The sequence below is a fragment of the Opisthocomus hoazin genome, chromosome 1 (genome assembly GCF_030867145.1).
Source record: "Opisthocomus hoazin isolate bOpiHoa1 chromosome 1, bOpiHoa1.hap1, whole genome shotgun sequence".
Classification (NCBI taxonomy): Eukaryota; Metazoa; Chordata; class Aves; order Opisthocomiformes; family Opisthocomidae; genus Opisthocomus; species Opisthocomus hoazin.
In genome coordinates, this window is record NC_134414.1 from 151,290,359 (window position 1) to 151,311,491 (window position 21,133).

Consider the following 21,133-nt stretch of genomic DNA (forward strand, 5'->3'; position numbering starts at 1 on the left):
CTCCTGAAAGAATTGTTTTACACATCTCTGGCTTGTCTCTGCCTTTGCCTAAAGAAGGCCTGAGAGTGGCAAGGCAACAAGGTAGCCCTTAGCTAGGAGAAATTCTGTAGGAGTCATAGAAAATAACCTTCTCCTTTTTTTTTTCTCCTGATGAGTAACGGCATATGCCAAAGAGGGAAGCATTTCACTCCTGTGCTCGTGCGTTCTGTTATGCCAAGTGTCTTGACAGATTATTTTCTGGTTTTCTGTCTTCTGGTTGGATGCCAAACTCTGGGAATTTGGCTCTGGGAATTTACACCTCTTTGTTTAGGGAGACGATAGGAGCTGTCTCCTAGAAACAGAAATAGCATGCTGGACTCACTGACACCAGGATTTAGCCCTCAGGCACCAGGAGGCATTCAGGTCTTTGCTTTTAGAAGTTGTTCCATTCCTTGCCAGATTTCTGAACCTTAGACTTCATTCATGTTTCCATGTTAGGTAAATAAAAATGTAGGCAAATTTTTATATTAATTTAAAGGGTGGTTGGAGCCTACAGACCATGAAAGTCAAAGTCTTTAAGAGACCGCTTTTTGGGGGACTTCAGGTTTTGTATGTCCAATAAAATGCATGTGGGATCTTGAACTATACACACCAAACACGAGGCTCCCAGGGAGACGATCTCTTTTTGAAAACATCTACTACTGATAAAGGAGATGACTTCATCTCAGCTCAGGGGCTTAGTCTGGGGAGTGTATGTTTGGAAAACTGAGTACAAAGCCAGAGTAAGTTTAAGAGGTATGTGAGACACTAGGCAGGAGAATCACACATTCAGGGTCTGAGCCTGAGACCTCAGTCCTGCCACAGTAACCAGACAGGAGCTGAAAGCCATAACGGGGATACCAGAAAACCTTGATCTCCCTCACCTTGGAGGACTGGCTGTCCTCAGGGTAAAACACTGCTTGCACGAGCAGGTGTGGGTATTTCCGTCTGCAGTATTTTGTATGATGAAAACATTTGATTGCACGTTTATTAGTTTTAGAAGCTGAACAATGTCCATGTGCAGTGGCATATTTTTGTGCTGACTTGATGGGAGTCATTGAGTGAAAAGTTGGAAGGCGAGAGATGTGATTTAGTCTCCTTGTTGATGTCCCTTTAACTCAGGTGGTGATTTTGTTGCCAGAGGAAAGATTTAACATGTTTTAAAGAACTTCTGCAGAAATCTTTCCCAGATCCCAGATCTAACACCTAATTCTTCATTAACTTGCCACTGTTACCAATTCCCTCACCCAGGGGTGAATAACTGATTGCTATCAGTCATGTCAATTCCCCTCATCATGCTGAAGGCACAGAAATATCTTCTGCTTTGTAGGAAGACGAATACCAGTTTTGTAATGGAGGGAGTAGGTCTTGGGGGTGGGAGTTAAACACACCTTAATTAATGTGTGAAGGGGCAAAAATTCAACAGCACAACAGTTGGCTTTGTTCGTAAGATAGTATTAAAACTAGAGTTGTTGCAAAATAACAAACTTTTAAATTTTAAGCTATTGTTCTAAATAAGACTGAATAATTATGCAGTTTTCATCTGGAGTAACCTACTAATATTTCTTTGGGCCCAATGGTGATATTTTCCCCATTTTTTTGCTGGTGTTCTGTTGAGAATTCAGGAGTGGGATGGGGTGTACTTCTCAAAATTTGCCTCTTTCCAGCTAGGTAAAACACTGAGTGTTTGAAAGCAATTTAAAATTAATATTGCTACCTAAAAAAAGAAATGGAAATTAAAACCAGTCCTCATACATTTTTGGGAGGAAGATTTTTCAACTATTCCAAATTAAGCTGTAGAATCAACAAAACCAGAATCATGGCGGTTTTATTAAAGGGTCTCTAGACCAGAGCTGTATTGCCTGCAAAGCTTGTAAACATAAACATATCCTTCATACAAACATATTTTTTCAGCTATTTATTGATAACCTAAAATTACATATTATTTAATATGAATTTGTTTTTTTCACCAATTTGGTTAGATCTGTCAATAAAATATATGAAATTCTTGCTGCTGGGTTTGGTATTTGAACACTGAATCCTCACTTTCTAGAATTTACAGTCTAGCAATGGCAATCGAGTAGATATCCCCACTGTGTTAGGAATTAAAGAGAAAGTTTAAATATACCTGTTCTGATAATAAACTACAAAATTATAAGCTTTCAGAATAATTTACTATATATTCTTAGATTTAGCTTGATATGTAAGACTGTTAAATGGGTCATATTTGAAGTTTATCATTTCAGCTGCTTTTGAATAATACTAGAAAAATTCATTTTGAAAGCTTAGTAACTTAAGAGAAAATTTAAGCTTGCCATTCAACACTGGGACAAAAGTAGTTTTCACAAACATCCCAAAGAAAAGTAAAATACAAATTCTAAATTTTTACAAACCACAAGCAACTGATTTGAGGAAGTACTTGTTTTTATTGCAATAATATCAATTATTACGAACGGGAGAAGCTAAAACTAGGAAGTGCGCTTCAAACCAACCTGTAAGAAATTGGCCTGTCTGTAAGAAACTAAGATTTTTAACATACTACCCATCCATTTAGGCAGTGGACAAAGTAGATAAAGACTACGTTTTTTTGTAACTGATCAAAGATAGGAAAAGAGTTTCAAAAGGAGGTGATAATAGTGGTTTTAAGAATGAAATTAAACTCCTATAAAGAAATGTTGGTGATTCGGGATTTTTTGTTCACCATAGCTATTTTTAAAACTCTACAGTTTCATTTTAAACCTTTTTTCTAACCTAAGACAAGCTTCCAAACCTCTTAAAGCTGGTAATCGTCCTCCTGTTGGTTTCCAGATCTGCATTGCTGTTTTCAATGTCTGTGATACAGTGATTAGTGCTGCTTGCTGTGTTTCAGATGGGCTCTGTTAGTAAAAATACAGCATCCTTTTGCTTTATATTCACTCTCCCTGTAAAGATAGCCACATTGAGTTTCCTTTATTACTGTAGCTGTGTGGTGGGTTGTTTTTTTCCACTGATAAAGCCTAGGTTCACGTCCAGATCAGTAAGTTGTCTGGTCTGTTTTTATTTTACATGTATGTCTTGCGGTGTCTTTTCTCCTAGATCTTCTACTGCATTTTTCAATGATCTGTATTTTAATAGTAGATCTCTGCAGCTCTGAAACCCACAGCTATTGCCCTCAGATTTCTGTTATCCAGGAATAATACGAAAGAAAAATACTAAGAGATAAGAAAGTCAGTCTATTTATCATGTCATTCCTGTGATGTAACATCACTGCCCTTGCTATTATATAACTGAATAGTCGCAATGGCACGTCTGCCACCCAACAGCCACTCAGAGAATATTCCCCTTCTGTTCTGCTTTGGGACTTCTCTCATTCTTCCTTTCTCTACTTGTATTTCTTTCATTTCTCAGATACGGAACTTCAATTGCCTCTCAGTTGGACCTTAGCGTCAGTCTACTTCCTTGTCCTTTCACACAATTAAACAATCATGACCAGCTTTTCTCATCCATAGATCTAACATCTGTTCCATTTATTGTCTAAGAAACTTTTTTTATACATAGAAATATATACATATCGATGTACGCATTCATATATATATATGTATTCATGAATTATCTTTGTGATTACACAAAATAGAACCTAAGTATTTGGGATTTTCACTGTCTTCCACCCTCTTAACTCTTTGGTTTTAGAAGAGAAGAAAAACAGCAAAGAATTTAACCTTCAGCATTTTATAAGCACAGGAGTTTTCTCAGCACTTGCTATTCCATACCAGTAGAGTGTCATATAAGGAAATATTGTCGTCAGGAGTAAGATGTTTTTGGAGGGAATGAAAGCTTTTCTACTGCAAGAAAAATGGAATGATTTAACTGATAAAGAAAATTTTTAACTTAAGAATAAGTTCAAGGATCCATTCCAAACCATCCTCTATCCCTTATTCCTTCAGCCCCAATAGAAAAGTCTCTTTCTAAATTTTTTTTCTTCTCCTGCATTCTAGGAGCAAAGGTGTCATATTCCTTATTATTACTCTAGGTTGTTGTACAGCAGGCTGTTAGAAAGGGAAAGGACTGAGTTCCTGGATTCATCTAGGAGGGACAGAAAATGAGGTGATTAAGTCTGACCTCTCCTGCAGTTCAGATTCACCTCCTTGTCCTACATGTTCCTAAGGAAAATATATTTAAATGCTTGGAATTCTGAGCACCTCCTGTAGAGTTAGGAGAGCTCTACCCAACATCTCAATAAAGAAAGTTTTAACCATCCCTTCATAAATACATTTTTCTTCTTGTTGCTGTTTTTTTTTATGTAATGACAAAATTTCTCCAGCATGCAAAGTGTGAAGCTGGGAATCAAAACCAGAAAGATTTCCCTACACACAAATCATTACAGTCTGTAAATGTCTGGAGGAGCTCTTTTTCCAGTATTCTCAAGTCTTTCTAGTTCTCTCACAGAAGTATCAACCACTCTATAGATGTCTTGTGGCTTGGAAATGAAGAGCAAATCTCTGTATTTACATGTGTAGAGAGTTATGATCTAAGGGAAGGAACAGAAAATGCAGAAAGGTTCGATGTGTAAGCATTACAACATATCCCAAGAAGTTGAAAGTCTTCATTTTCTTAATGGAGAAAATAGAAACTGAATGTCACAGCAGTTGGTCATACGCTGTTGATGGCTGATTCTTCTTCTCACTACATTTTTGGTAAAGTCATGTTTGGTACACACATTATGATGATGCATTTTGGAGCAGCCAGTATGGTCAGATGAAGGGAGGAATCACCAAATTTGAGGATGCCTCCATGGTTTAGGTTGTTCTAAGCAGTATTATAGTGTTGAGACTTTTTCCCTGTTCAGAATGGCTTACTAAGCCAGGGCATTCAGCCCATCTGAACTATTGCCAAACAGTCAGGAAAAAATTAAGAACTGTGCACATTAAAACATTTTTCCCTGCTGCATTAATTATTTTCGCTGCTGTCAATTAAACAGATTCAACAGATCCCTATTATTTGGCATCTTTGAAAACTGAAACTTGGAGTTTTCTGTATATTAGAACTGATTTGTTTTTTTATTAAATGATGAGTGGCATGGCTCAAATTAACAATGACAAGGCTAGAACATCATCTTTCCATTGAGCTGTAGTAAATGCAGGGTATAAAGAAAACAGTTTGCAGTAGTTTCACTTACAACTGAGTATAGTATGTAAACCCTGATGCCAGCCAGACCACTGCCAGATTCCTGCTAAATTCCCTATACCAGCAGCAGGGTAAACAGCTAATTCTGTAAGAGGTTCCTGCTCCCTTGGGGAAGGGACTGAAAACATCCAGCAGATAGAAATGCAGGTTGTGCCCTTGAAGCCAAGACTGGAGTGCTTTGAAGGGGCAACAGCTCTGACACCAAGATGTATTGCTGTTGGTATGTCTCTCCCAAAATTGGGGCATTGTAGGTGCTGAAGGAGGTCAAGACTGGCAATGAAGAGAAGGCAAGGGAAGGCAAATAGGACCAAGTAAATCCAAGCCAAAGAGAAGTCTTGTATAGTATGCAAAATCAGTGAGAGTTTCATGGGGTCTTTCCACCAAGACATGTGGAAGCAATAGAGGGATTTGTTTCCTTCTCCAGGCTTCTTAAAACAAAAGGTTTGTTAAAGCAAGAGAAAATTCTGAATAGATAAAAGGACCACCTTACAAGGGTGGTCAAACACTGGAACAGGTTCCCAGAGTGGTTGTGAAGTCTCTGTCCTTGTAGCTACTCAAAATTTCATTGGATACAACCCTGAGCAGCTGCTGCTATTCAGTATTTACTCATGGTCTAATCAGGGGGCTGGGCCCCAGGACTTCCAGAGGCCTTTCCAACCTAAATTATTTTGTGATTCTATACTAGCTTCTGAAGGACTTTGTGTTGTGAACCAAATGCAGGTGTGTTAAATAGGAAAAGCTTTAAAAGGATTCCTCCTTCATCCTTGTTGCACCTGTTAATTTCCAGGTTCAGGGAAAGAGTGGGAAGGCACAAGTGATATGACTGGCTCTACCAGCAATCTGAAAGTACTTTTTTTGGAGTGGGAAGAGAAAAACAGATCAAAGTCACAGTAGGAGCAGGATGGGAGTGTTACATACAGGTGCAATGAGAAACGTTCTTTTCCAGAAACCATTGGAGCCCTATTTCAGTATGGTACATTTTGAAGCCATCAAAATTGCAAGCACATACGATCCCTTCCCTACCCTATACCATGACAGGCCTCATGTATATAAGAGTTTTAACTGATCCTTAATTTGCTGTTTCCTACTGAATCTGAAAAGCCTGTGAAATACAGTGGTTATTGGCAACCTCTGAGCTCTTGACTCAGTGAATCATTCTAGTTATGTTACTACAAGGGAGTGGAATCTGGCAGAAGCCCTTTTTGAAATGGTTTAATGGAGTAATTCCTTTAAAAGGGATTTTTTTTTTGGCTTTTTGGCTTTTGCTTTGGGGGATTTTTTTTTCTTGAGGATGGGGGATCTTCTGTTTTCCCTTTGTTTTAGTTCTTCCAGCCTTGTCTTGACAACAACATCACAATTAATTGGAGGATTCCCTACCCCTCAGATTTTAACATAAGATAGCCCAGCATACATTTTGGAAGGAGTTGAACATCTGGAGATTGGAAACTATTGTCTTCTGAAGAACTTTACTTCTTGCAGCATCACATCTTCCCTGGAAAGTTGAAGGTCCAGAGATTTCAAAGTGCCATTATAGCTTTTGCAGTCAGGGACTTTGTTTTAAAATGAGCACACTCTAAAAACATGCTCATTAGCAGCACTCCAGCAGTACATTCAGTATAGTTCAGTAGCAGAAACACATAAAATAAGAAAACTCACAGTTTATTCTCTTGGAACTGTAAGGTCCCTACTACCTATTCTTCTAGTCACTATCCTCTCGCCTATGAACAAACCCTGCCCCCTGGACGTATTTTCATAACATTTAAATGAAGAAGGACATCTGGCAGCATTGACTGAGTAAGAAGATCCGCCAGGTCCTGGTACAAATAGTTATAATTCAGCCAGCATCACTTGAGATCAGATTATTTATGCCAGTTTTTAATCTAATCTGCTGATTTTTTTTCCCCTCACTTTCCTAACTTCCAGTGGTAGAAGCATATAACGATACGCAGGGAAAAACAGTACTAAGTGGTCACATTCAGATGTGAGATCACTCAGCTTTAAAGAAAACAGGAGCTGGCATACTGGGTGAGAACTGGTGACCATGAAAACAGGTTTTCTGTCTTTGACATAGAGGTGGCAGATGTCTCTGAGAAGGACCTACTGGGCAGATGTGACCGTAAAGAGCTCTCCTCTCCACTTCTTTCAACACCAATTGATACCTTGATCTGTATTTTTTGACACAACTTTTTGTTGTTGTCAAAATGTTTTGGATATGCATATGAACATTCAATCTTCTTCTGAATCTGATTAGATTTCTGTCTTCTCTGACTACTTGTTTCTCACTGTACTTACGCGTTACATGTTTTTTTTTTAAAGCTTTTATCACTTTGAAACTTCCTGCATTTAAATGTCATTAGATACACATCATTATTGTGTTAGGTACTATCACGAACAGAAGGTTGCAATATAATTACCTCACATAATTCATTATTTTTCAGATGCTTATGATATCTTCTTGTATTTTCCTCTCTTCTCAGTTAAACCTTTCCAGTCATTTAAATTTCTCTTCAGGGCATGTCATTCTTTGGTCTTTTCTAACTTGGAGTATGTTGTCATGTATCTCACATGAGAAACAGATACTGTTGAAAAGATTGTTGCACTGAGATCTCTTTTCTAGATGTTTTACTCTCTGAATGCAAGGAAGTCCTCTCAATAGAACCAGTAGCAATATTCAATGGTGGTCAAAGCAGACCCGTGCTACATTCACAAAAATGTCTGAGTGAAAGACAGTTTAAGCCAGTTGTAAGTGCAATGAATGGGGGCTTATACACATCTTGGTGAAGATATACAGTTGTTATTTTAATGTGGGGTTTTTTTTCAATAGTTCCATATTAAGTTCACTGATAGTCCCCAAATATCATGCTTCTGCGCAGTGCTGTACGGCTAGTTCTCACCACTGTTAAAATGTGGAAAAATGGAACAGACAAGAAGAAACTCGGTAAACTAGGAAGGAGGAGAAGAGTACAGGGCATAGGGGAAGAAGCACAGGGCATGGGGGAAGGAGCAAGTAGAGCTAGGAAAACAATATTTCCAATTGGAAAAATTGTGTAAGTTCAAGGAAGATAGATGGAGTCCCATGATGCACACAAATTTTGAGGCAAACTATTTTCCCTTTCTAATACTTAATAAAGCCTCGTCTTATCCAGAATCATATTGCTTTCCTTGAATTTATTTTTTTTTTAAAACAATACACCTGTCTTGAAAGTCATGGTGTGGAACCGATTTCAATAAAACACAAGAAACTTAGTTAATGATCTTGATCTGTTTCACTAAAGTGATAAAACCCTCTGTGGAAGGCCAGGACTGTTTCAGCTCCAGCCAGACCTTGGGAATGCCTTGGCAAGGGCCGATAAATTCAGTTCTATGTTCTTCTTTCCCTGGATACAAGTGTCTAAGTTACGCCCAGTAAAAATAAGCTGACTTTTAAGCAGAATTTCCTTTGTTACAGCTTGGAATCTGCTGTCCCTTTTATCTGTTCCTGGAAATTTTTTCTCTCTCTGCTGAGGTGGCATTGGTGGAAATGAAATTACTGTGACTAAGGAAGAGACAAGAGACATATACTGAGAGTACCATGTGGCTTGTATGTTTGCTTTCTTTCTGACAACATTCTTTTGAAGAGGCAGAAGATAAAGTCTTAAAGTCATTTATAACTTACTACACTGTCAAATATTAACACTGTCCAGCAAGATATAACACTGTTCCGCTTGTTTTCTTAGCAGTTCTTCTGAAAGCACTGTGTGAGCTCCTCTATGTATAATAAGCCTTGCCGAGGGCAGGAGAGTGTCTTATGTTTCTTGTTACAGAGCAAACTTTGTTGATTAGAAACAAATGCAAACCTTTGGGACTTGCCCTGTTCAACAGCTACCCTAGAGCCAAGAGAATAATTTCCTATGTATGTTCACATGGTTCCCACTCAACTCACACAGACAGAGCCATCACCTCACACTTAGAACATAAAAATAGAGGGTACTGTAGCAACTGCCTTTAGGGAACAGTTCTGTGGTATTGGCAGTGAGCAGCAACATTACTCCAGAGAAAAGTCCACGTGGCGTTGTGCCCGCGGCTGGCACAGTGTCTCTCACAGCTCTGCAGCACGCAGCTACTACGGTATGCCTGATGGGAAGGGCGTGTGTGTGAATGTTTGGTCTTCTCTGTGCCCTTTCTAACAATGCAGAGAGGAGGACTAGAACAAGGACTTCTTACTTCAAAGGAATGCAAGACCCCATAATACCTAGTGTATGTGCAAGGGTTGGTTAGGCTCCCTTTGCCCTTCTGCCCTTTAGATCCATGCAAAAGCAATCACAGCCTAAAGGGCATTCAGTCTGGCAGAGAATTCTCATCTCTCTGATGAGAATTGGCTCTGCAAGTGTTCCTGCATTAAAAAAAACACGAGGGAAAAATTGAAAAAATCAAGAAAAAGAAAGATTAAAATGTCTCTCTGGGTACAGAGTAAAAACAACAAATAGAATTCAACACAAAACTGTATAGAACTTGTATTTCTTTTAACCATAACAGCATTTCTTTGTCAAAGTAGCTAGACAAAGAAATTGCAGATTTTAGCAAATGTTTCTGAGGGAAAAAAGATCTTGGAAGAGAACAGATTCACTGATCATGGAGGCAGGGGGTGGAATTTGTGCCGACACAAAAATATCTTACAGATCTACTGTTACTGCTACCAATTATTTCCTAAATACCATAGAGAATGTAGTGAAATACTCGGAGAAAAATAAATAAAGAACATATTTTTCCCTAAGAGAAGAAAAAGAAAGGTTGAATGAGAAGCATAAGTCCTCACCTACATCAGTCCCTTAGCTGTGGCACCAAATAGCTTAAATGATATCATTCTCATTTTCTAGTCAAACTTTTCATTAAGGGGTTTAGTGCAGAGGATTTAGGAATTGCCATTATCTCAGGAATTATGAGATGGACAGTGGGCTCAAAAGGAAGCTTAAATAGGCAGAGTCCTTTGAATCAAACATTATTGTGTCTATATTGCTGACTTAGCTTGGCAGTGACTTGCTCCCAAAGTATAGGATGCATGAAGGCTGCAATAGATCCCGTTGATCCGGGCAGAGGTGTGCTCAGGTGCTCCTCTGCCTAACCCTCTGTGGTGGATTGAGCTTGGACTGCAGCCAGACGCTCACCCAGCTGCTCTCTCACTGCTGCTCCACAACAGCAGAAGGCGAGAAAATAAGGTGAAAAAACTTATGGGTTGAGATAAAGACAGGGAGATCACTTACCAATTACTGTCACAGGCAAAACAGATTTGATTTGGGGAAAATTAATTTAATTTATTTTCAATTAAAATAGATCTGGATAGTGAGAAAAAAAGACAAATTAAAGCATCACCTTTACTCTACTCCACTCCCTTTTCCCAGGCTTAGTGTGACTCCTTCACTCCCAACACCTTTACCTCCTTCCATCCGAAGCGGTACAGGGGGATGGGCAATAGCAGCTTATGGGGTCAGTCCATAACAGCTCCTCTCTGCAGCTCCCTCCTCATCACACTGTCCCCTGGTCCATCGTAGGCCGGGGATGGGCTGCAGTCCGTCAGGATGAATCTGCTCTAGCGTGGGCTCTCTGCGAGATGTGGGGGAAGCTCTGTCCATCCGTTCTTTGCTTAGAGGCTGAAGGCTGTACTTTGAAGTAGGTGATGACAAGCCTCATATACCCAGAAGAAGCTTGTTTCCAACTTTTCTTGCGTGTATTTACAGAAGAGAAACAAGAATACTTTGCTTAACATACAGTTTATTCTAACAATATTCCAAGTAATAGAGTAAGGCAATAACTGGGACACTGATTGTTAGGACTTCTATTTGAATTTTAAGTCTTTTTTATGATCAGTGCATCCACCTACAGGAGCATCACTGTTTTGTCTCATTCTGGACTGAATCCCTTGACACTAATTGAATCATTGCTATTAACTTCAAAGGGAGCAGAGCCTGTTTTTGTTAGCTATCTAAAACAATGCAGGCCATGAGAAACACCCATATTTCCCTGCAAAACCAAGTACATTTCCAAAAGGCATTTTGAACTTGTAGCATATTCAGTTTCCTTTTTTTACCAGCTGCAAAACCCCAGAGATGTTTGGACTGTAGAAGGTTTTCAGTTGCTGATTGGCTTTTCTCTGAAGCAGGAACAGTTCCAGTGCCATATCATCAGCTAAACTGGAAAAATAAAAACCCAAGCCCCTTCTCTTGGCCTTGATCCCTTGTCTTTCCATCCATGTTCAGTTCTCTCACCTCATATGTTCATTGCGTGTTTTCACACCCCTGACCCTTGCTGCTGCTTTTGTCTCCAGGAATCTTCTTTCCCTAGTGAATTTTTGGTTCCTCAGTGTCTCTTCTTTACTTCTTGTCCAAGCCTCTGGATTTCTTTCCTCTCACTTACATCCCACACACGTGTCCAGACCTGCTTTTTGCTCTGAGCTTTGTTATTCTTCACTCAGTGTACGATAACCTCTTAATAAGGATTTTGAGCAATAATAAGGATTTTGAACAGTCTTATAAAAGAGAGTAAATAATGTTCTCCTTACTAGGGATTTCCAAATGAATTGTGAAATTGTCCATTTCACAAACAGTAGGACTGCTGAAGCCTGATTCCTACTGGGTTTGTGTCATGAGGCTGAACTGGGCAGAATCTTTAATGTCTAATAAAAGGAAAAGGCATCTTAGTTTTTCCCTCAAAGGGGGACTTGAGGGACCTCTTGTCTTTCCCCAGATGCCATTTAATATTAATGTACTATGTCCCAATGATTGTTACCCCTTAGGATAGTTGTTGGTCCCTGTTTGTGCAGACCAGCTGAGCAAATAGTCTCTTGTCTATGTTTTAACCCTTGACTCCCTGATGAGGTGCCACAGGGGTATGCACACAGATGTGTACCCCTGGCACAAGTCTGCCACATGAGTCGAAAGCTTGCAGCCCTGAGCTCCCAGCTGGACCATTAGCACAGCTTTGGAAAAGAAATCTTTAAAAACTCTGCATTTCATTTCAACATGAGCATATGATAGTTAATCTGGCTCTTGGCAAGAAAACAAGATCATGGCTGAGGAGACCTCTACTGCCTGTGTTGCTTTTAATCTTGTGAATGCAAGATTATGAAGTCAAATCTATAAACTACTGGTTTCTTTGTTTTTTGGTGCTGATATATGGGTGGCTGTGCAATAATTACTGCAGAGCAGTGTGTCCATGATTATAGGGCTTACTGAAGCATTCGGGCCCCTGGCAACAGCAGAAGAAACGACAAAACTGGCCATCACATTTTAGTAAATTTCCTTCTTCATAGTAACCTGAAATGGGGAAAGCAGAACTTAGTCAGAGACTTCAAATTAATTACAAAGTGTTGACTTCACTAGTTCTTGCAGGGCAGCAATGTAAAATTAATGGTTTAACATGTAACAACAACTAAACCGTGACTCTGAGCATTACTGAAAAGAAGCAACCCTTGCTTTGAATTATGTGGTGGGGAATCTGAAAATGGAATGGTGAGTTGGGTCAGCACTGCAGTAAATAATACACATTTCTAAACTAATGGTTCTAACACAGGTATGACGCTACCAATCCTTAAAAGCAATGGATGCTTCATCACAGAGCAGAATCCAGTTAAAGATCTATTACCTTTTACTATCAATTACTATTTCTTGAGGTTGGAAGGGTTTTTCCCTTTTTTTCAATTCTGGTTTTAGGCAAAAAAATAGTGTGCATTATGTGGAATTCAAGAAAGTACATGCCACAGGAATGTCATCCTGCCTTCAGGCAAATAGCTTAGCAAACCCCAAACACTAGACTTTCAAAAGCAAATTCATAAGCTACTTTCTGCAATCTACTATATATTAGCAGGCGTGAATTAAACATGCTTATCCCTCCCATTGCTTTGCTGAGGCAACAGTTGTATAAGAACAAAACTACCTAGAGGGTTATGATCTCAAATGTCAGGTAATAAACCTTTCCTGTTCTCAGTAAATTTTTATGTTTATATTTTTAATGATACCCAAACCTAGGATGCTTTGCTTCCTTCAGAATTTTTTAACCCTGCAGGATATATATCTGATGAAAACCAAGCATAAAAAGCATATAATATTTGACTGCACTACTTCATACAGTTAGAGGTAATTCTGGCTTACTAACTGAGACTATCTAAGAACAAAAAAAAAGAGGAAAAGAAAAATAAAAAGGAGTGGCTTTGCTGCAGTTATTCCTGGCTTATGTTGCGTTGAACTAGCCAGCAATAAAGGGGAATCTTCATGCCATTAAGTACAAGAATTTGGATTCTTAGCACTCATTTGTCTGGCCAGGTCTTTCGAACTGATTCTTGAGATGCCAATCTGTTATAAAGGGCACTGCCTGGTGCCTGGTCCAGAAGAGTTGAAATCAGGTTCAACATCTGCTTCGTTGCCCCTTATGAGACTCCATCCTGGAATGCTTCTCCCAAGAAACCCAAAGTGGTGGCTTGTGCAGCAGGAGTTTATGAGTGAGGTATATTATTATGAGGTATATTGCTGCCACTAGAGGGTATGATGTCTCCATCATTTACAGCTGATCAGGCCTCACTCTGTGTAGGTACACTTGGCTTTTTCAGGAGTTTTAAAGCTGAGGAAAAGCTCCTCAGGGAAGCCCAAAGGAACTAAAGGTCTTTTGAATATGAGCACCTAACTTCTGCAGTCTGCTTTGATGATCTCAGCCTGAGACTACTTTTCAGAAAGCTGCAAGTGTAAATGAGAACTGACCAATGGATCTAAAGGGAAAACATAATTCTCACTATTTGTGGGGAAATGTAATTAAAAAATCAATAACCAGAGCTGTTTAGAGGACCGCAAACAGGAGAGGGAAAGCCTAGCCTGTCATCCCAGGCTGAATATGGAGGGCTGATGTAACATGAAGCATAAGCCAAACATCCATTAATCATGTTTCCATGTACTTGGGTGGTAGGATCTCTCAGCAGCCAAAACAAAGGTCCCAAGGCTGAGCAGCAGCCCTGGATAAAAACACAACTGAAGAGATCATTGACTGTTAATTCTGAGGAAGGAAGAGCTCATTTTCACTCTGCTGAGGTAACAAGCTCTGTGCCCGTGCAACAGTCCCATGACAGGGTCCTCAACCAGAGCAGAGGGTAACACAGCTCCAACCAGAGACAAGGGTTGTTCCGTGGCAGCTCTGCTTCCAGAGAACATGGAAGAAAATCTGCATGCTCAGCTTTAGGATTTGTTCTGCCAGGTGACAAATGCATTTTTCTGCTTCCAGCTAATGAGAAATCAGAGCTTTAAGAGAAAAGGTACTTGTGAACTGTTAGGAGGATCCGTACAAGTTATTGTCCTAATCTCTAGCATTTGGGAATAAGATACATCTTTGATTGTCTGTCTCACAGTAGTACCTTACTGTACCGTAGTTTGAGTCCATTGCTGTTCTACATACTGCGTATACAGTGAAGAAAACTTGCAGCCTTAACTATACCTGCAGAAGTTCCTTCTTAACCTCTTATAGAAAGGGGAGAGATATTAGGTTGTCAGACCTCTCTGTTTTGTGGTCTCTTACAGAGAGGTGAAACAATAAAAAATGCTTCTATTGGTAGGTGTTGAATATGAAAAAAGAAGGAGGAGTATTCCTTTAAACAGCAGGAGATACGGACCCTGTGTAAAAGCAAGAGGGTGCTACCTCACCTTTGAAAGCATCAAGATACATACTGCCACACAGTCAGATGCTACGTTTAGGTAACCAGAATGTCTTTCTTTGGCTAACAGTGCCGGAGCCCCTCGCCAAGGCTGTCTGCCTCTCACATCCATCGGAGACCAGGCGCTTCCCTGCACTGCAGGGCTGGGGAGCCAGGGCATTTAGATGGCACCTGAGTGTTAATGTAAAAATGCCAGAGCCAAGTTCCAGATTTGCCACAGTTCAGTCTTTTATTGCGAAGACATCAAGCAGTCTCAGAAGTATTTGCTCTGCTAATCTGGACTACATTTAATGGCTATCAGATAACCCCGCCATGGTGTTTGTTAAGGGGCTTTTGTCCCCAGCCAGTGGAAGAGCAGATGGCCTAGCAGCCAGACTGCCTTCTCGAGAGGGCAATGCCTGAGGAAAGCAGGAACACAGAAATTCTGTGTTAAAAAGGGCTGTGGATGGGTCAGCGTTGCAAGGCGTCCATGACTGAACTCTTCTCCCTCCATCATGCATGTGGAGGGCCAGGGCCAGAAGAACAAATCCCTGATGAGAAGCCAAGCTGATGGGGACTGTGTCTGTGGCTTGCTATAAACCCTCAACCGTGAAAACTCCCAGTACCGCAGCTCACTGGTACAACTGGGAAGGGGGCTAATAGGATTGGGTGTATCAAAAGTGCACCCATCAGCTGTAATGCAGATTCTCTGCTGCCGCTCTTGTGCGAGGAAATAGAGCCAAAACCCGGGTGAACTTTACTAGAGCTAAATTTGGTCCTAAGGGCAAATGTGTTATATATTGATGTTTCCTTCAGGAATGAGGCAGTTAGGGGTTATAAGTGAGAAACACAGAAGGTGTGTGAGCAGGACTAGAAATCCCAGACCAGAGAAACTTCGACCTCTGGAAACAAGGGCTTAACTCAAATCTAGGCCATATGCAGCCTGTGAGTATAGAATTAAATAGAATGTATACCAGGCCCAGTTTCTATTTACTAGCATAATCAAGAGCCCTGCCTGTCTTTCCAGTTTCTAACCAGTCAGAACAGTATCCCCTGTTTGTTTTTTTCCCACAATTCATTCCATTTTCAAAAGTAATTTTAAAAAGAAAAGCAGCCTCTCCTGCTTCCTGAAGATGTGGTTATTTATTTATTTACTATTAAATATTGAAAGCATTGTGTTACTTCTTTTCCCCAAAACACCTGTATACAGGTAAAATAGGGGGATTCTCTGCATAACCCTCCCCATGGATTCCAATGGAAGAAATTAGATGCTCCTGGAACTACACTTACTCTGCCCTACCTAGGATTTTATCTGCTGTGAGTTACCACATATTAGCTGATAAAATGCTGTGAAGACAGAATTAAGTGTTGGTTGACTCATGGATTTAGACATAGCAGCCAGACAAGAAATTTATTCCCTTTGTCCATTTGTAGAAGTCCACTGAACCCAAAGAGGTCAGCTGGATGTAAATAAGGGCATGTTTCCTTTGGCTTAAAACTAAACTCACTTAAGTGGATTGCTTCACAAACACTAAACATAGTCTTCTCTAGAAATCAAGAGATTTGTAATTTTAGTGCATTCTTGAAAAGGAAAACAAAATACCAGAATTGCTCTGGGTAGCCTCTTGCGAACTTCTTCATGTTTTCCAAATGTATCGCTACTTTCAAGAGCTACGATACAATGCTGCTTCTAAGAGGATTGTGTTACAGCACAATTCTTTGCTGTCCTTGTAATCCACGAAGCAACTGAAGTGTGCATTCTGAAAGCTAGAAATACGTAAAAGAACACTCAGAATATTTTTTGCAGTCCAAAAATCGAGAGCACCTAACACTATCCTTGTTTACAGATGTCCCACCCTGAGGAGGTCAAACAGACTTTGGTGGTAATAATTTCTTCTAGCTCCTTGCTAAACTACGATGCTCTCAGTCCTCCAATCTGTAGTGCTGAACAGCTCCAGCATTTGGCTGAATGCAAAAGCTTGATACATGTGTATTCGTAATGCTGAAAACTGGAGTCTCATCACTTAGGCTTTTTTATGGATGTGTGGAACATTTACTGTGAAGCAGAGCTGTGGAGTTATTTTGTCTTTTGCCTCAGAGAGAATTCATCTTTTTTCCTCGGGAAGCATCTTGGAGGATCATTTTCTTTCCCTTTCCTCTCTATGGAGGAAGGAGTGGACTGTAAGTTCCTAGCCCCCTCTCCACTAATCATGGTAGCATGAGTATCTCACTCAGGCTTTGGCTGCCTTGTACAGATCTGAACATATTGCTGTCTGTGTGAATTTATGTCTTGTACTCAGGTTTTGCTGTCCACAAGTGCTATTGCAACTTCTGTAGGCATACATGAATTTGCTCTAAATGAGACAGCTCAAAATGCTACCATTATGGTTACTGCTATGAGTACTAAGCTATTACGGGCTTACCCAGAGCATCAAGAGGTCTTATTCAGCTCCTGTAGAACCAGGTAATGCTGCAGATACATTGTTGTCTAGATCAAAGCTTCTTAATATTCAGGATGCTCTGATATATCTAAAGAGCTGCATCTGTACCTCTGGATTGCACTGTGGACATAGTTTTATTTATTGTACTTCAGTTTTCCCATTTCTTTCACTGTCACTTATGTCATAGTGTGTACTTTCATTTGCACATGAAAATATGCTTATGAACGCTAACTCTTGCTCTGGATATCTCAAATGCAAACATGAGTATTTGCTCTCAAGAATTTGTGCAAACATAGGTGTTGGCATCTCGACACTAAATATATATTTGGTGTGCACGTATTTTTTTATTTGGAGAAATGTGCATAGGGAAAGGTATCAAAACCTTAAGATTAATCATGCCCTGAATTGTCTCTTTCTTTCCATTAGTTACAAACAAGTCTAAAGTGGACAAACCTAAATGTACACTTGTATAGGGACAGAAAAATCCCACCTGATGCATCTGTGCATTAAAAAAGAAAAATCTTACAAACTACACTGGGCTGCTTTATAGAAAATAGTCCTTCCCAGGCACACTTTCCTCAATTTACAGCATTAAAACCTTCAGTGTTAAGTTACATTAACCTGCGTTTCTAGATATAAAGTCTTCCTTTCCACTGAAAGCATGAGAATAAAATTGTCCACCAGCATTTATTTTTATGAAGGCTGGGAGTGTCAGTCACCTGTAGGTCTGGAGGTACAATGCACATTAACGAAAAAGGGAGTTGACATATTTTAGACAGTGATGAAAATGTCATCTTTACACTTCAAGTTAACATTGGAAAGATAAAGAAGATATGAAGTAAAAGGAAAACTTTATACCAAAGGTGTTTTTCAGTGAAATATTCCTGCAGAGAAAGCCTTGCACATTGAAAATTTTCCACTTATAGTTCTAATGAGGCTTCTTAGAACATTTTTACAACTCTTTGTTAAACCAAAAAGAGTAGTTGCTAATGTGTTTTCTTTTTGTATCCCGGTAAAGTATACTTTCCCAAGTTCCCGAGATGGATTCTCTAATAGTAAAAGGAAACAAAGCTTGAAGGCTTTATTTTTCTTCCAGCCTTCATCTTGTTGAGTTTGTGGTTAATTTTCTATTTGTCTTGTGATTCTTAGGTTCCTTCATCTTTTCCTTTAAATTCTCTTTTACTTCTTGAGACTATAATCTAATATACCCAAAAATGCCTTGCAAAAGATTGAGCTTACTAACAGTTCTGTAAAGGAGACAGAAGGACTATAATAACTATTCTGTTCATTGCTTTGGCAAATAAATCTGACAATAAAAGAAATTCAATAACATGAAATTTAGAAATACATCAAAATAAAACCTAATATCACTACGGGGATTACACAAGACTTTAGACATACAGAGGCAAAGTGTGGGGTGTACAGATTTATAACCCTGGGTCAGTTTGTAACTGTTCAGTCTGAAAGGGTTTTTTTGGCTTTTTAATATCCCAGGTATCACCAGACTAGGTCTCCAAACAATCCCTTTTATGTGTGATGAAGGTAGCTAAATACAAAGAGGGCGTGAAACACTGGTGTCAAGGTTATGCTGTAGCAAAAGCCAAAAAATATTTTAAGTTGGGATCTGCCTGCTAAGGCTACTGTACGACAGATCTGAAACTTCTGTCCACACCCACACTCCCATGGCTGTCAGGGTGTTTGCAACATGACTGCCTTCCTAAGAAGAGGTAGTAATAAAAGTGGGGAGGCTTTGAGTCATTGCATGCATCTGTCCCCTGCAGCAGTGTCAGGGAGGCAGTGGGGAGCATGGGGGCACTCAGTCTCTCACAGTGGAGAGTTCGTTTTCACCTAGAAATGTAGGTGGCTGCTACCATGCTGTCCTTCTGTGTTTGTGTTAATGAAGAGGTGCACTAGCACACCAAAAGCATGCCTCCTCTTGACCAGGAATAAGAGGACAAGCACAGCAGGTATTTTTGACCTAGTATTAAAAACTGATTTACCTAGGTTCACCCCTACACTCAGATTCTCAGAGGTATCAAGGTTCCTGAAAGTCCCCCGTTGCAATGCCAAAGCATCCCCACAGGTTTATGTCACAGAAGCCTAAGGAACAGTTAATGTCCGGTATGGGCTCTGTATGACATTTTAGTCAGCAGGAGGAGGTGCTGCAAGCTAAGCAAGAACCCACTTAGTTCAAGTCCTTAAAATAACACTGTGTTGCCCTGATGAACAGCCTCATGCATGCAAGTGGCTGGGAGCAGAGCAGGACTATGTCCCTAGTCCCCAGGTTCCATAGGACTGCAAGTACTGTGCAACCAGCAGGAGGTCTGTCATAGATGGCAACAGCCCCTAAAGCTGCTCTAACCAGTCCTGGTACTGTGAGATTTCCAGCTCCTGATGAGGTGAGCTTTGAAAAGGCACATTTCTGCCCTTTGTTTGACTCCTTGCAAGTATCGGGACCAAAACCATTTTCAAATCCATCCATTATCCCATCCTGCATATGTGTATGTGCTGTGTTCCTCTGGAGGTGCAAAGCCAAAACCTTGTTGATTGTGGCACTGTCCCATGACAAATGAGGTTTGCTTTGCAGCAAAGAATTATCAAAACAATAAAGGAAATTTACATCTATTGCCATCCTCTCTCCCAGAAGAGTGTAATTTCTGTACTCACATTGCCACCCTAAAAGGTTCAGTAATCCCACATTAGATCACCAGTCCAGCCATCCTTATATCCTTTCTCTTTTAGTACCTTGCACTAGGGAGCTCATTTGCAAGAAGCCATTAATTAAATGTTATTGACCAAAGAGGGAGTTCTTTCCTTATGCTTCACTTGGAGGAGAGATTATACTCTAAATCCTGGGGCTTTGTTTTTGCTTCCAGTAACTCCTGGGTGTATTTTCTTTCCCCCATTTCTTCCTGATGTAACTGTAGATGATACTCTTCGTTATGTAAGTGTCCAGTCCCTTTGTTAATCTTGCTAACAGCTTGACTTCAATGCTATCTTGTGACTAACTAATCCCACACTAAATGGCACTGATACCACAAGCCGGCTGCAGTAGTGGCTATGCAGGATGTGCACTTGCATCACTGTCAGGTGAGTACTCCCTCCTCTACTAGCCTGAGGTAAACATTAGCGTAGTACAGAGTTCCTCCATCTGTCAACACGTTCTATTCACTTTAAGTGACCAAAATCCTTGATGCTATATTATATCATTGCTAATCATGGGAATAAAGGATATTTTGAAATCCAGAGTGTTTTCTAGTTCTCTGCTTCCCTCCTTCAGAGTTGAGCAATATCAACACAGGCTCTGCAACAGATTATATTCACCTCTTGTGGTGTCATTTTGATATGCTTAGATCTGCTTGGTTTAGTAATATTTAAAATTTACTCTGGCTCAAAAAATTACAATTTGCTCTCTATTACTTGCCATAAAGTGTAATAAATAATAATAAAAAAGATTGTGCCGACTGTGTTTGGGAAGTTATGGAAAGCTGCTAAGATAACAGGCACAGAAAGTTTTAGAGATCCCCAGGAACCAAAGTTATTCTTCTTGCACTGAGGGCGAAATGCTGAAAAATGATATTGGGTGTAAAGAGTGATTTGTGATGCCAAACACATGAATTCCAGGCGAATGCTTTCCGCTGCATAGCACCTTCTCCTTTATGGGACCCAGCAGTGTTATTGCAGCCTCATTTGTGCTGTTGTTGTTATGGCTGTGTCAGTATTTCCAATGGAAAGCCCTGTTTTCAGGGGTTTAAAAGCTGACGATAAAAAGCCTCAATGGGCAAAAATCTTGGCAACCTTGGTCTCAGTATGGGAGAAAGCCATTGAGTTTTAAGAGGGTTTATTTTCCTCTAAGTTGTAACTC